Raw genomic sequence first — 14933 nt, forward strand, 5'->3', positions numbered from 1 at the left:
TGTGGGGACTGAGTTAATAAGATAAAGCCCTTAGGAGAGTGCTGGGTATATAGAAGACACTCCACCAATGTTAGCCATTATCACAAGAAAGAGCCTACTGGGTGTCACAGATTCCTAGGCTCTGGGGTCCTGGCTGGGAGTCATAAAGGCATGAACCCTGCCTTCACAGCTATCAGTCTGGCGGGGGCAATGGATCAGGAAACAAGCAATCGTAAGACAATGTGGTTAGTGGTCCAGTAAGGGGAAGTTCAGGGGACCCTAACCTCATAGCAGAAGTGGATTTACTCAGAAAGAGTCCTGACTAATCTCCTGACTTGGTCAGACCCGGAGGCAGGGTAGGGTGAAGAATGCTTTAAGCAGACAGGATAACATGTGATAAGGTTCGACCACGGTGGGTCCAGAAAGCAGAAAGCGTGTTCCTGTGGTGAGGCAGAGGTAGAGAAGGAGGAGAAAAGAGGCCCAAGAGGCACACAGGATCCAGACCATGCTGGTAATGGCAAAGGGAGAAAATGTTCCAAAAGAGCAGAGAAGAATCACATCCAAGAAGTATAACCCCTTGCGTCGGGCTTGTCCTCCGCCTCTTGGCAGTTTCCATAAATGTATGAAGAAGAGCATGAGTCATTATGACAAACTTCTCGGCCCTCATACTCTGGATAAGCTCAGGAAATCCCATGGGACCCCTGCAGAGAAGGCTCCCTGGGGACCACAGCAGTCAGCACAGGAAGCATCTCCACCGTCCTGCCGGGGGATCCACGGACTCATTCCACTGCGGCTAACAAAGCAGGGACTATCTGGATACCAACACTGGGAATCAAGACAATATAGACAGCCAAAGAGAGTGGAGGCAGGAAATGCGGTTGGCATGGTTATTTTTTAACCTGAAATGCATACAGGGAAAAATCAGTGTTAAGAATACTGACATACTGTAAAAAACATTCTTTTCCACTCAGTACTAAAACAAAAGTATTGACTTCCTTGGTTTTGCGTCGTATCTTCCCCTCTGCTGCCACCTCCAGCCAAATCTAACAGAGAGAATGAAGCCTGTCTTTTCTGCCGTCTTTGATCTTCATTCCAGACGGTTAAATCCTGCTGGCCCCAAATGGAGCCCAGCTTTCCCCTACAGTGAGAAAGTCCTTTGATACGAGACTGTCTGCCCGACCCAAGCTCAGAAAACACCCCCGAGTAGGGAATACAGTAGGGATGAGAATGAATATCACCCGTTAAACACAGATCTTAAAGGGGGAAACCAAGTTTCCTAAAAGAGGTGCTCAGCTCCTCCTCTTTCCTCTGTAGCCAACATCACGAGGATTGGTACCAGGATCTGTACTACTAAGCAGAGCCTTTGAAGGCCATGTGCCGTTTGCAAATCAGATTTAATGATGTTTCAAGCCAAAGCAATTACATTTTTCGTAAAGTGTCCAAAATCCTCTGAGGATTTGGGGGTTCTGAGCCAGGATGGAGGATTACACGGAGGCCAAAAGACTAGCAAAAACTCGGGAAGGATTTCATGAGGAGCAAATGCACACAGGTGTGAATGTTACATCACAAAAGCGCTTGCACCTCTTTTCAGCTGCAAACAACTACGCCCACGAGCCTCAGTTTTGCCTTAGCCATGGAATTCCATGATTCTGAGTTCTTGTCTTTGACTTTCTTCTTCCTACTGTGTCTGCCTCTCCTGCATTCCACGCTGCTTCCCTGGCTTCCTCATCCTGCCTCCATGTCTCATGTCATGACATCCTAAGAAATTACTCCATGACCCCCAGGTTTTTAAATACCTGTATCCTTGACTTGGTGGTGTTTGAGGAATTATTTCCAATCAGTCGATTAGCAAAGGTGATGGAGACTCTGGAGAAGACAGTCCCAGGCTGTGGGTGAATAAGAAGCAAGGTCTACTTCCTCTGGGTGCCCCTCTGCACGGCCAGAGGCTGACGGACTTTGGGTGCTCCACAGTAACCTCAGAAAGAGTCCCCCCCGCAACAGCAAATTCTCCCAGAGCAGTTTTGAAACACCACAGGAGGAGGAAGGCTCTTCAATCAAATAATAACCAGTCAGAGATAAGGCCTGCTAGGCTGAGCTTGGCCAGCCAATCACAGGCGTCCTTCCGACTGCAAGGACAAACAGACCCAGGCTTCCGGAGTGCATTTCAGGGCTTGTTACAATTTAATGATGCAACAAATGGTGTCTTCTTCGCGTTGCCTGGTGGGGATTTTCTAACTGGGAAGTGAAGCTCCAAGCTCAGTAACCTCATTCTCGGTGGAGGTGTCCGCAGCTTGAGTGTTCACGTGGGGCAGGCTCCTGGCCTGGCTGTTTCCAACTTGCATTTCTCACTGCTGAGGGGAAGGGAGGCTTGAGTGGGGCTGAGGGGGGCTGGGGTCCCCACAGGGTGAGTCTATTTGATGCCAAATGTGCAGCTCACTGACTGTAACCCTGAAACGGTCATGGAGAGATGACGGAGATGCTTTACGTGCATTTCCTGTTTGTCTTCAATCAGTCATGACTTTGGTCTTCTGTATTTCTTCATCCCCTTTCCAGCTGCTGCCACCCTCCCCTTTCAAAGCTATTATTGCTCTGTTTGGCTTATGAAGAGGTCTTGTAAAGAGAGTAGGTTCTGGGGACTAAGAAGGTGTAGGGGCCAATAAAGGCCCTTGGTAGCCCTGTCCATGTGACTTTGAACACTGTCAGTTGCTTCCTGTTTAATTGTTGCAAAGACTAAATGCATAAAAACTCTCTCTCCTTCCTGTGAGGCTCTTACAGGCCCCATAGACCGGTAGGCAAACCCTCAAAGGGTCTTGATGTATTAGAGTTCAATATTTAAGCTCTTAAGCTTAAATATTGAACTTAAGGGGAACCCTCTTGTTAGGTAAATATGCATTCATGCAACAGTTATTTATTTTGCATCTACTCTGGTAGAGATGTGCTGACTGGGGGCACTGAGGTGAGTTAAACCTGGCGCAGTTCCCTGCCCTCCCGAAACAAGGTCAGCACAGGAGGTAGCAGTTTGTGAAAGAAGTCCTGAGTGCAGTGGAACCAATGGCAGGGACTGGTGAAGAGGGCTTGTCATGAACGGTATGGGCCTGTCCAAAGGAACTACAACAAAACCAGTAGTGGTGGACAGGAAACGGATCCAAGTCAGAGGGACAAGTACAGTCAAAATATTCTCCAAGGCGACCCCCTGCAGGGCTTCTACTAGGGAAAGAAGGAGAAAAAGCAAAGGTGTATATCTCGTCTCCTTTTTTATTTTTTTTTTATTTTATTTTTGTTTGTTTTGAGACAGAGTCTCACTCTGTCCCCAGGCTGGAGTGCGGTGGCGCAATCTTCGCTCACTGCAGCCTCTGCCTCCTGGCTTCAAGAGATTGTCCTGCCTCAGCCTCCCAAGTAGCTGGGACTACAGGCACCCACCAATGCACCCAGCTAATTTTTTTATTTTTAGTAGAGATGGGGTTTCACCATGTTGGCCAGGCTGGTCTCGAACTTCTGACCTCAGATGATCCTCCCATCTTGGCCTCCCCAAGTGCTGGGATTACGGGTGTGAGCCACCACTCCTACTGGGGAAAGAAGGAGAAAAAGCAAAGGTGTGTATCTCCACTCCTTTTAAAAAAATATTGATATATAACGTCTCGTTGAAATAAAATGCACACACCACACAATTTACCCGTTTAAAGTGTATGTGTAGTTCAGTGATTTCTAATACAGACACAGAGTTGTGCAGCCATCAGTAGAATGAATTTTAGAACATTCCATCACCCCATGAAGAACTCCCTTCCCATTAACAATCACTCCCAACCCTGCCAACACCTCCTCCAGCTCTAGGCAGCTACTGATCTACTGTATGTCTTCTACAGATCAGAAACTCCTACTCTGGACATTTCCTATAAATGCAATCATAGGATATGTGACCTTTGCAGCAGTTTTATTTCTCTTAGCATAAAGTTTTCAAGGTTTACTTCATTTCTTTTTATTGATGAATAATATTACATAGTATAATAAAGTTTTCAAGGTTTACTTCGTTTCTTTTTATTGATGAATAATATTACATAGCATAAATATACTACAATTTATACAGATATCCACCATTCATCTGCTGGAGGGCATTTGGGTGGTTTCCATGTTTTGCTTTGTTGTTTTGTGAAATCATGAATAATGCTGCTATGGACATTCATGTACAAGTTTGCATACCCTTAGAGCCACAAATTCACAACCTCATAGCAGGGAAACAGGAAAGAACAAAGCAAATGAGAGAGCTAGTCATTGAAGGGCTTCTCTCCCGCCAGAAGTTATGATGTCACAGCAGCAGCCGAGTCTAACATTTACACAGATTTTCACAGTGCATAAAGCACAATTATACATTCTCGCTCATGTAACCCTCCCCACAACTCTAAGCAAAAGGAAGGTAGTATTTTTATTGTCATTTCAAAGATGAGGTCCTGGAGAATCAGAAACTTTAGAGTAACTTGCCAAAATCTACCCAGGCAGGAACTGAAGCCAGAATGAAGTCCTATGTTCTTCCTACTTCAACTCTTCACATGAAAAACAGGTCTTTATTCTTCTCCTAAATATTCAGTCTTGGCTTCCTAGATGTTTAGTTCAAGAGAGAAAAAAAAAAAATGAAAGAAATTTAAAAGGGCTTCATCATTATTTATGGAGAAAATGGCAATTAGGCCGACAAATAGCTGTTATGTTGGCATTTAAAACATTTTTACCTAAGGCTCAGAAAGACTGAATATCTTACCTAGAGGCACAGAGCTAGCAAGCTGGCAATTGATGATTCAAAGGAAGATAGAGATCTGATTCCCAGATACAGGTAGAATCAACTTGCTTCCTTCCTAACAGCCTACTGAGAGCACTGCCTGGCCTGTTTAAGTGAGAGGAAGGTGAACTCTGGATGGAAGCACTGCAGGTGGGGTAGGCCTTGCTGAGGAGAATGCCATACAGAGCAGGGGACACAGAACGGGATTAAGGATCATGGGAGTCTTAAGATGCAGGAGAAGACGGCTACAAAAGAGAGAAAACAGAGTGGCTATGGAGAGATGGAGAGGACTTCACTGAAAGCTGGCCAAGTTCTCAGCTTGACCCATTGCCAGGAATGTTTTATCCAAACCCTTGAGGTCACTAGATAAACAATAAGACAGATGTAATGGGTAGGATGGTATAAGAAAAAAAAAAAAATCAACCAGGTGTTACCAGAAAGGGGTCCTGATTCAGACACCAGAAGAGGGTTCTTGGTGCTAGAAAGAATTTGGGGCAAGTCCGCAGAGTAAAGTGAAAGCAAGTTTCTAAGAGAGGTAAAGAAACAGACAGCTACTCCATAGACAGAGCAGCAGCATGGACTGCTCAACTGAGTACACTTAGGGTTATTTCTTGATTATATGCTAAACAAAGGAATTTCCCTTGCTAAATTTCCTTGCTAAATTCAGGAATTTCCCAGGAAAGGGGTGAGGAGTTCCCGTAATTGAGATTTCATCCCTTTTTTAGACTACACAGGGTAAATGCCATGGCATTTGTAAACTGTCATGGCGCAGGTGGGAGTGTTTTTTGGCATGCTAATGCATTATAATTAGCATATAATGAGCAGTGAGGATGATCAGAGGCCGCTTTTGTAGCCATCTTGGCTTTGGTGGGTGTTAGCCTGCTTCTTTACTGCATCCTGTTGTATCAGCAGGGTCTTTGTGACCTGTATCTTGCCCCAACCTCCTATCTCATTCTATGGCTAAAAACGCCTAACCTCTTGGGAATTCAGCCCAGCAGGTCTCAACCTCATTTTACCAGCCCCTGTTCAAGATGGAGTCACTGGTTTGAACGCCTCTGACACAGGGACGACGAGTGTGGTGACTGAGAGCGACAGCATCCTCCCAGATTCTCAGCACCTGTCCAGTCCCAACCAAAGCCCACAGCCCTGGCATAGCAGCACCAGAAAAGGACCCTCCCAGAAAGAGGCTAAAGCCATAGGGGTAGAGAGGAGGCTGAGCAGGCCATGTGCACACAGGTGACAGGGCCTGGCCACAGGTCATGCCTGAGATGGAGATTCCAATGCAAAGTGCTTTCACCTGGGAGTGAGGATGATGGAAAGGACACCTAGGATGTGGAAGTACCCGAGGTCTGGAATCAGCCAGGCACCTCACAGCCCCTGGATCTTGATTCGTGGCACCAAGATCCTGCCAACTTCATTTGATTTCCCTTTAATTTTCATTACTTGCAGAACTCAGTACACATCAGGCAAGTCACTGTCAGATTGACTTCAAAATCCATAATTTTTCTATCATTTCATGCTCCCACTTCTAAGAGAGTTCTTACATTCATTTTCTTTCTGTCTTTCGCAAGCTGCCACTTAATACATTTTCCCTTCTGTGATTATTCTAGCACTACCAAAATCACTTGTGTTTATAGCATGTATGAAACCCCCTCTGCAAAAATTTTATAACAGTGAGATTATGACAGTCAAAGAGATCTGATCTAACCAACCCCAATTTGCCTTTAACCTCCAAAATGCCCTTAATCATTCCTGGGGTCTGGCCAAGTGACCTTTGGGAGACATTTAATTTATAGTTTAAAAGATAGCCCTTCCCTAAAACTAAGCCGCCTTTGTAAAACTAATGACAGACCACCAGGTTAGAAGAATGAAAGGACCCTGAATTCTGCTAAGGTAAACAATTACCAGCCATTATTCTGGAGGTCACAAGATTTGCCACTTTTCCAATTACTCCTACGGATAACATTGCTCTTGTAGAACCTAAGATTAGCCTTTTTAGATGTCTCTTCAGGTTTTTGACTGAAAAATTTCTGACTACTGATGGCTCCACCCAGACAGTCAGCTGGATCTGTGGCCCCACCCAGAAGCAGGCTGAGCAGGCAGGAGGATCATTTTCCACACCCCTATAATTGGATCCCCAATCAATCAGCAGCACCCATTCCCTGGCCCACCAAACTATCCTAGAAAAACCCTGGCCTCTCAATGTTTGGGGTGATGGATTTGTGTAATAGAATTCCTGTCTGCCATTCTGCAGGCTCTGCATGACTTAAACTCTTTCTCTATTGGCATTCTCCTGTTTTGATAAATTGGCTCTATCTGGGCAGTGGGCAAAATGGAACCATTGGGTGGTTTCATACATGCATCTAGAGCCATACTCACATATAACTGTGAGAATACATCTCTCTGTGCACATGTATTCATATGCATGTATCTTCGCTTTTAGCTATCTGTGTTTTGTTGCCTTCAGAGAAGGGTGTGAGTGGCTTTAGTTTTAATTTCCTCGAGGTTAGGTAAAAGCCTGTGTCCTTGAATAGTGGGTTTGTGGTGATCTTACTGTATGTCATCACCTGAGTAAAGAAACTGCTCCTATAATGAGGGCAATTACCTTGCTGCAGCTATCTTCTGAGTATTTTTCTCTGGGATGATTCTTTCCTCCCAGAGAAGATTTGTGGAAACTTCCATCAATGGTGTTACCCAATGATGTGTACCACTGATGTGCATGTCATGACCAAACTAACCCATCTTCGATTTGGCTTTGATCTGCACTGCCAAGGACAGATCACAAATACACATACACACACACACACACACACACATGTCAACTTACATGGGGAGATTATATCACAAATTCAAAAGTGTCTTAGCACCAGGCAGCCAATGTAAACTAGAAAACTGGGTTAGATGTGATTAATGAGAAGTAGTGGGGACTGGGGTCAAGTGGAGAATATATATCACATCCAATGGCATCTACCACCTCCAGTCCAATATTGCCATGGGAAAATGTAGTCTCAGTGTGGTCAGACCTTTTTATCTTCAAAGGAGGACAGAAATAAAGATTTTAATGTGAAATCTGTTTTCTTTAATTTGGTAAACATTCACAGATATGAAATACTGCACAAGCCAGAAAGCACACACAGATTTCAAGATAAACTCAGTCTGTGGGCTGTCAGTTTTTGCCCCCTAATGTGGACATAATATGCACTTGCATACACATACCTACCTACTCTTGCACAGTGACCAAACATTCTAAATAGACTGTGAGAGTGAGTCCTCCAGGTGACTGTGGGTTTATCTCTCTTACTTCTCAAATCTAGAGTCATCAAAGTGTGGTGGGAGGACCCCTGTATCACTAGTCTTCATGAACTTAATAAGCATACAGATTCCTAGGCACCACCCCAGAAGCCCTAGGGACAGAACCTGAGAATCTGCATTTTAACAGAATGTCCAAGTAATTATGATGCCCACTCAAATTTAGGAGTCACTGGTTCTAAGTCCTGAAGAACTTTGAGTATAAGATAAAGTGTTTGAGTGTGTCCTGAAAGCCCTGGAAAATGTCTGAAAATGACATAATTCAACTTAGGTTTTAAAAAGATGGCACCAATTTGTCATTGTATACCCCCAGAACAGTGTGTCTCAACATGTGGTCTTGGCCACGGTTGCATCAGAACCACTTCAATATCCTATTGAAAAGCAGATTTCTATGCCCTTCTGAGTCACAATTTTTCATATGTGCTATAATCATAATAGGGAATATGACTATAGCTAAATATGGACCAAGTACTTCATATAAAATGGAGATAATAACCCTGCAAAATAGATACCAGTATGTTCATTTCATAAATAAGAAAATGAGACTCACAAAGGTGACACATGTAGTAGTATTCTCGATATATTTCAAAAGAAAAACAGCATCCTTATCCTTCAGAGATACCTACCAAAATATTCACCAGTAAAATGATATGATGTCTGCAAATTTGTTCCAAACTAATATGAGAGAGGATGTGGGTGACGCTAAAGGTGAAACAAAATTTGTCATGAGTTGACAATTGTTGAAGTTGGGTGGTAGGTATATTCCGGTGTTTATAATTTGTTATTCTATATTTTTCATATTTTTCTAAATTTAAATTTGTTCTATTTTTTATAATGAATGGAAATAAAAGACTTCCTTCCTACTACTGCATCATGCATTGCAGAGCTTTACAAATATATGTTTGCTAAATGAATGATTTTGCCCATTGTTTGTGCCTCACCTGAGTATTAGCAGGATTCCAGTCATTAAGAGTCCCACACAAACCCAAACATATTTCTATAGATTTGTTTTTTTAAATGACTCATCAGTGCCTATAACACCCCTCAATATCGTAAGTTTGTTTATGGCAAAGAACCCACCTACTGGCTGTACCTGGCACAGAGCCTTGTACTTGGTAGGCATTCGATGAATGCCAGATGGGTGAAGGTGACTCGTGGGCATGGGGTAGGCTGAAATGACTCAGAGCACCCTGCACACATGCCTGTCATCATACCAAATGGGAACATCCCAGGCTTTCCTCCCAGGGTCCCTCTTTGAAGCATGGCACACATGGTTCCTGATAATTTCAGGCTACTCCACTACACACCCCCTTTTATTATTGCCTTATGCATATTTGCTTGTTCAGGTTTGAATGTTTGGTCTTCCCAGCTAGATCATGAACCGCCTTGGGGATGAGAACAATGTTCTCTCAGATCTCTGTAGCCTCCAGCCCTAGCACAGAGCCAGGCCCAGCCACACCATTTACCCATGGCGTGGGTAAATAATCCATGCCATGCCAGCCACAGAGGAGCACTGTTTAGATTCCCCTTCAAGAGAACCTGCTGCAGGTGCCTGGTTGACTGACAGCCTCTCGATGCTGCCCTGTTGACTCCACCATGCCATTCCTGCCAGGGCCACATGTACCCCAGGCCACTCCTGGTCAGCAGCTGAATACAATGGGGGCATAAGAGCCAGGTCTCTCCCCTTCTCCCCATGTAGCCTTCTTCATTAGTCTGGCAGCCTTTCTCAGAGCTGCCCTGTGGTCTGGGGCTCCTCTGACCCAATCCTTCCTTTGCTCTCTCCTTTCACAGGGCTCAGACCTGCACCATGGTCCAAGGCCTACCTAATTCTGCTCCATTTCCTTTCATCCTTCACAAGCACCTCCCCCAATAAATCTTTTACATATCTACTCCTGTTTCAGCATCTTCTTCTAGGAGGACTCACACTGTTGAATACATGAAGTGCCTGAGATCCAATAACAACCAGGGATTTCCAAGCTCCCAGTCTTGCACATGAAACAAATTCTATCGATCTCCTAGCTTACAGCTAAATATGTGGTGTGTAACTCTTATCCTAAAACAAATTAAATCAACTTTTCTACACCAAACTAGGACATTCTATTTTGAAGTCACATGTTGCAGTGGAATGAACTGGGGGCCTTAGGGAACCTATAAAGTGATACCTGGCCTTGTGACCTTAAGCAAATTACTTCTTATGGTCCCTCACTTCCTTTATTCTTAAAGTAAGGCTACTAGGATCTTCCTCCCTCCTCCATGGTGATGTTGGATATATTTATGTTTTTTAGAAGTACTCTAGGCCAGGCGCAGTGGCTCACACCTGTAATCCCAGCACTTTGGGAGGCCCAGGAGGGCAGATCACAAGGTCAGGAGATCGAGACCATCTTGGCTAACACAGTGAAACCTCGTCTCTACTAAAAATACAAAAAATTAGCCGGGCATGGTGGCGGGCGCCTGTAGTCCCAGTTACTCGGGAGTCTGAGGCAGGAGAATGGCGTGAACCCGGGAGGCGGAGCTTGCAGTGAGCCGAGATCGTGCCACTGCACTCCAGCCTGGGTGAAAGAGCGAGACTCCATCTAAAAAAAAAAAAAAGAAGTACTCTAAACTGCCCTAAGACAGAGTTGGCCAACTTTTCTGAAAAGAACAAAATAGCAAATATTTTAAGCTTTGTGGGTTATACAGTCTCTATTATAACTAATCAACTCTGCCGTGTAGCGCAAAAGCTGCCAAGAATAACATATAAACAAAGACGACAGCAAAATTCTATTCAAATAAAAACTTGTGGTGGGCTGGACTTGGTCCCAGGGCTGTAATTTACTGACCCTTGCCCTAGAGTCATGGACACTTAGGGTTGGAAAAGATAACAGGCATCACGGGGTTTTGGGTAACTAGATCCTTCCTCTGACATTCATCATAGAACTGACTAATCCATCAGGAAGCACCTTCCCGCAGAGCTCAGAAGTGGCCTCGGCATCCTTCTTGACACAGGGTGACCAATCAAGCTAAGATGACATGTGTAGTGACGTCTATCATTTCCCCTTGATTTGTTCGCATCCCACACTCCCCAAGTGAGAAAACTGAGACCAATGATTCAGTAATAATGAAAATAAGAGTGTTTTGAAAAGTATAAAGTATTCCTTCAATGTAAACATTCTTATCTGGAGCTAAAAAAAAAAACAACCCAGCCATTTAAAATACAATTTAAGTAATAATAAGTTATATTATTTCATACACAATGATCATGATTATTTTTTGCAGCAAGAACAACTGGACCCAAAGTGCCATTTTCTCATCTCCTGGAAAGCAGGGATTCATTCTTTTAGTATGTACCGATAAATGTCTGCCTTGTTTCTCCACTGGCAGAAAATGAGCTAAGCTTTCTGGCCTTAGGTTGCAGTCCAGGAGGCAAGGTTTAAATTTCCTCCTCTGCAAGACACAGGTGATGAGAGAGGGTTGCAAGCTGTCTTAGATTCCCTCCAAGCAAGTGTCTGTATTCAAAGCAAAGCCTATCATAAATGGGACACACAAGGTGTTCCCCTGGCCTCTCTTCTCCTGGAAGCTGTTTGTCTTTATGTTTTGGGAAGGCAACCTTGACCTTTCCTCTATTCAAACTTGTTGATCAGAAAGATCAAAGCCTTTCGAAAGATCAAAATATGCAAGTACTAAGGACTAAAAACATCCTTTTCTGCCCCTAAGAATCCAAGGACCCTTATGAATATTAAATTGATGAATCTTTGCCATTTGAGAGTCAACCACCCCTTTTGGAATCCAATGACAGTCATGGAGCTCTCGGCAGGAAAGAGGCATGTGCCATAGTCACCGCAAGTTCTCCAGACTCCAGGATCACCTGTTTGTTTATATCCAAACAACGATAATCCCAGACCAGTGAGTATCACAGTCATTTCCACAGAATGCACATAGCCTTCCCATTATGCGGAGCGCTTAACATTCTAGTCTGAAGCAAACGCCTTAGGATGACTTTGCCTGGTCAGGGCCAGCCTGGTGATCCCACGTGCCAGCCTCGCTCCCCAGCAAGAAAGTGGCCCCAGGGATCTCTGCCAGAATGGGGTGGATGGCACCCCAGCCTGGATTTCAGCTTCTGGTCTAAAACCAGGATGTGCTGCCTTTTCACAATGTGACACTATCCAGATTCCCCCACCATACACACAAGAACCAATTTGCCAACAATTCCAAAATCCCAGAGGAGAGTCCAGCACTGGATAAGCCCCTCTAATGGCCTTGCCTGGGAGCTGCTGGCTCCTGGAGGGAAGAGTTCTGAGGGTGGGGACCACTGAGTCAAGTCCTGGAAAGCCATGGACTGGGGTTCAAAGCTTCTGGGTACTGAGCACCTAGTCTGTGTGTGACCACCACATCTAGGTGTGACCACCACCACCTTTCCATCCCACAATGCCACCGTCCTACCTATGCCAGCCAGCCTGATTCCACTACCAGGATGTTTACTTAGGGAAGCAAAGGGAAAAGAATATTCTAGGGAGTCATGGGTTTGTGGGAGTCTGAGTGGGATCCTCTGGCACTGGGATCTGCTACAGAGCAGTTCACGGTCCCTTTTCCGTAAGTAAAGCCCTCTCTGACCTCTCCATATAAAATGTCAGCTTCCCCTCGACTCCCCACCACCACCCACCATCTCTGTCCCTGCTACCTTCTTTCATTTTCCTCCATTACATGAATCATCATAAAACATTACAGAGCTCATTGTCTGTCAACTATCCCCCTCCACCAGGGTGTCAGCTTCTTAATGGCAAGGATGTTTTGTTTTGCTCGCTGCAGTGTTCCCTTCATCTAGAAGAATGCCTGGCACAATATATATTTATTAAATCAATATAATGAATAAACAAAAGAATCACAAGTACTCTTGTTTCTAGAGCCTGGCTCAGCCCCACCTCCTCTGGGAGCCTCCCCTGACTGCTCTGAGGATCACACCATTTTTCCCATGGTGCTCATTTATTTTGTCAACAAGCTTGTATTGAGCACCCACTATGTGCTAGATCCCAAGCTAGGCCCTGAGTTTACAGGAGAGACCAAGCAAAGCCCTTGCCCAAATAGCTTGCAATGTAGTTTAGCACATAAAAGGCATCTAGTTTGGGTTTCCAATTGCTTCCTGATCTTCCAGGGATCAACGAGCTGCTAAAGGAGGGGGAAGACTGACATTGCCTGAGCACCCACTATGTTCTCAGCATGTGATATGTGCTTTTCTGGAACCAGGTGGTTTGCCCCTGAAGAGAAGGTCCTCACTGGGGAGAGTATGAGAGGAGAAGAAGTAGGACTTGCAGAGCACAGCAATCAGAACACAGAGGCTGCAGGGAAGTGCGAGCCACTTCCCACTGGAAATATGAAAGGAGGCTCAGAAGAGACATGGGGAAGGATCAGCAGGCCTGGTGTGAAGAAGCCTAGTTGCACCCTGTGTTGGGGTGATCGGACCCAACACCAGGCCGTGGGGGCTATGAAGTCAGGCGGAGTCAAAGGAATGAGAAAAAGCAAGAGAGAAAGTGGGACCAGGGAGCCAACGCTAGTATGGAGGCTGTGAAGGCCCTGAGCTCTGGGAGCCCACGCTATTTATTGGTGATCAAACAAAGAAACAGGTGGTGAGGATGTGAAGGTTGAGAGAAAGTGATGCATCAAGCGAATGAGCTACAGCTGTGATGGTTTAGCATTTTCTTTGCTGCATATTGAACATGTTCTGCTACTTGAGATAATGGGAGTGCTAGAAGCAAGGAGCCAGCAAGTCTAGACACATTCCAGAGGCCACAAGGGGTTTTATGCCCTGAGCCCTGGATTCCATCCAAGCCATGAGGAGTTTTATGCCCTGGGCTTAGATTATGGTAAGGCAGGGCAGACTTCTACCCTTCAGCACAGAGCTTGGTGTTCCAAAGGCCACGAAGGGTTTTAGACCCTGGACCCCGGACATGTTCCAAGACTCTTTTACATTATGTCAGACATGCAAGCCCTGCCTCAGCTTCTCTCCCAACATTCACCTTTTCTCCCAACACCCTGACCCCTTAGGCATGCCACTCTCCCTCTCTTAGCCATTTCCATTTCAGTAAAGGGCAATTGTTGGCCTAGGTAACCTCTAAGGCTCATTACATGAAGACATCTATGATCCTTTCCAATCAACACAGCATCTTCCTCCTTTACTTCCTGTGGACTCTGTCCTGACCCCTGAGTTTAGAAAATGGCTTATGACAGTTAATGTGATCTTCCCACAGAGGGTCCATTACACCTGACCTTTGATTTAGGCAAAATGGTTTGGGGGATAAAGGAGCATGAACGAGCTCAGTGGTTTTCACTGTTCTGTTCTTTCCAATTAACCTTAGAGCCTTCTCGCCTGCTCTGCCCTCTCTTGGGACCTCCCAATCCTGGAGCCCAGCCATAAGCTGTCTTGGTTCTTCAGTTGCTGAAGCGACTCACCTGATTGGCTGTGAGGTCCAAAGCCCACTAGGCCCCTGTAGTTATCAAGAGGCCTCCCACAGGGCTGAAGTCAAGAAGACTGGCCCCTTGAGTATCTTCTCTCTCATCATGCTGGTTCCCATCCCTGAAGAAGATGGACCAAGCCAGGCAAAAGAGGGCATGTGCTGAAGACATGCACTGAGCAGTTGCCTCTCATCTTGCTGTGAGTGGCTAGGCAGAGGTTAAAGTTTCCTGTCCCCACCCCCTCCCATTGCCCAATTGTCCACAAGGAAAATCACATAGCAAGTAGTGGGCGGCTTTTGGAACCACAAACAGTCCGGATCAATTTGTTCTAAAGGCTCATTGAGCAACCACATTGCCGTCTTCCCTCTTGCCTGTCTAGCCATGAGGCTCCCTGCTGAGCAATTGCCTGCCCAGACAGGCAAGAATGCCAGCTCCTCAATTATAAGGGTCT

The 14933-nt window shown here is 45.2% G+C and overlaps 1 protein-coding gene and 1 long non-coding RNA gene across 6 annotated transcripts in view; both read right to left on the minus strand.

The window, feature by feature from the left end:
* The window catches only part of GPAM (glycerol-3-phosphate acyltransferase, mitochondrial), a 114597-nt gene extending 112544 nt beyond the window's left edge, over positions 1 to 2053 (minus strand). For 2 of the 3 annotated variants that reach the window (XR_013397668.1, XM_015148146.3), the window contains exon 1: positions 1776 to 2053. The gene's annotated coding sequence lies outside the window, so the exon portion shown is untranslated. The remainder of the gene's footprint in view (positions 1 to 1775) is intronic. The other variant, XM_077944950.1, reaches the window with a different exon arrangement.
* A 1177-nt stretch (positions 2054 to 3230) lies between these two features.
* LOC107000278 (uncharacterized) lies at positions 3231 to 14646 on the minus strand. Of its 3 annotated transcripts, none has more exons than XR_013398414.1 (3): positions 14480 to 14646; positions 4456 to 4571; positions 3231 to 3542 (listed from the first exon to the last, which is right to left on the minus strand). It is a non-coding gene; the product is annotated as an uncharacterized LOC107000278 (long non-coding RNA). The 3 variants fall into 3 exon arrangements; XR_013398415.1 differs by having other exon boundaries at positions 3414 to 3545; positions 14480 to 14620; XR_001447308.3 differs by lacking the exon at positions 3231 to 3542 and having other exon boundaries at positions 4375 to 4571; positions 14480 to 14620.
* Positions 14647 to 14933: the final 287 nt, after the last annotated feature.

Source organism: Macaca mulatta, chromosome 9 (genome assembly GCF_049350105.2).
Source record: "Macaca mulatta isolate MMU2019108-1 chromosome 9, T2T-MMU8v2.0, whole genome shotgun sequence".
NCBI lineage: Eukaryota > Metazoa > Chordata > Mammalia > Primates > Cercopithecidae > Macaca > Macaca mulatta.